Source organism: Phaseolus vulgaris, unplaced genomic scaffold (assembly GCF_000499845.2).
Source record: "Phaseolus vulgaris cultivar G19833 unplaced genomic scaffold, P. vulgaris v2.0 scaffold_18, whole genome shotgun sequence".
NCBI classification, from domain to species: domain Eukaryota; kingdom Viridiplantae; phylum Streptophyta; class Magnoliopsida; order Fabales; family Fabaceae; genus Phaseolus; species Phaseolus vulgaris.
The window spans coordinates 259,484-260,542 of record NW_027174087.1 but is presented as its reverse complement, the minus strand read 5'-3'; the positions used below and the strand labels follow the sequence as shown (position 1 = coordinate 260,542).

The 1,059-nt window shown below is 34.3% G+C and overlaps 1 non-coding gene across 1 annotated transcript; it reads right to left on the bottom strand.

Moving 5' to 3' along the window:
* Positions 1–260: 260 nt before the first annotated feature.
* On the bottom strand, positions 261–365 carry LOC137817176 (small nucleolar RNA R71). The gene has a single exon (XR_011081930.1). It is a non-coding gene; the product is annotated as a small nucleolar RNA R71 (small nucleolar RNA).
* Between the last annotated feature and the right edge of the window lie 694 nt (positions 366–1,059).

Below are 1,059 nucleotides of genomic sequence, written 5' to 3'. Positions count from 1 at the left end.
CGGTCTGGTAATTACCCATGAATTTATAGCAATGGACCATAAGGATCCATATACACATTTGTCTACATTTTATGAGTTGGTAAAAACAGTGGGCTTTCAATCAGGTGATATTGAATTTGCTTATTTGCATTTGTTTCCTTTTTCATTGGGAAGGAAAGCTAAGGAATGGCTCAAATCCCATCCAAATCAAAACCTCACCATTTGGAAAAATGTAGAGAAGAAATTTTTACAAATATTTTGTCCACTATCCCGCTACATCGAAGCAAAGTTTGATATTTCTATGTTCAGACAGGATCAAATGAAGCCTTCTATGAAACATGGGAAAGGTTCAAAGTGATGCTAAGAAAATACCCAAATCATGGGTTTGAAGATATTGCACAATTGAACATATTTCATAATGGCCTCAGATATGATACAAAAATGCTTCAGATTATTAAGCCCAACATGATAGACAAGTTATTTAGAAGAAACGGTTGTTGGAGCTTAATACTTGAGATGTAATTCTAGGTCAAAATAAAATTCGGACATGGTAGATTGATGCATTGACTGCACAATTGTCTAAATTGCAACAACAATTACAAGTTGTGCAATCTTCTCAGAGTCAAGCTCAACCAATAAGGTGTGACTTTTGTGGAGGTCATCATCCCAATGGCAAGTGTTCTTATAAAAATAATTCATCTGAAGCAGAAGTCAATTATATGAGTAATCAGGGAAGGATGGGTGGTTTTTCCAGCAACAATAATTATCAAAATAATATGTATCAAGGTTTGGAAAGCAATTAGAACCAAGGTTTTCTATGAAAACAAGATGTTGGTTCATCTAACATGAAATCCTCTTTTCAACAACAACCACTTTATGCTTCAATTTATGAAAGAACAAGAAAATTGTAAGATACCTTAAAGAAATTCATGCAAGCTTTTCTGTGCAATCAGAAGAATAATGAAGTTGCAATCATAAATTTAGAAACATAGGTGGGATAAATTGATAGATTGACAAAGTGGTCAGCTTTCAGCTAACACATACCAACCCCAAGGAGAATCGCAATTCAGTTACCACTAG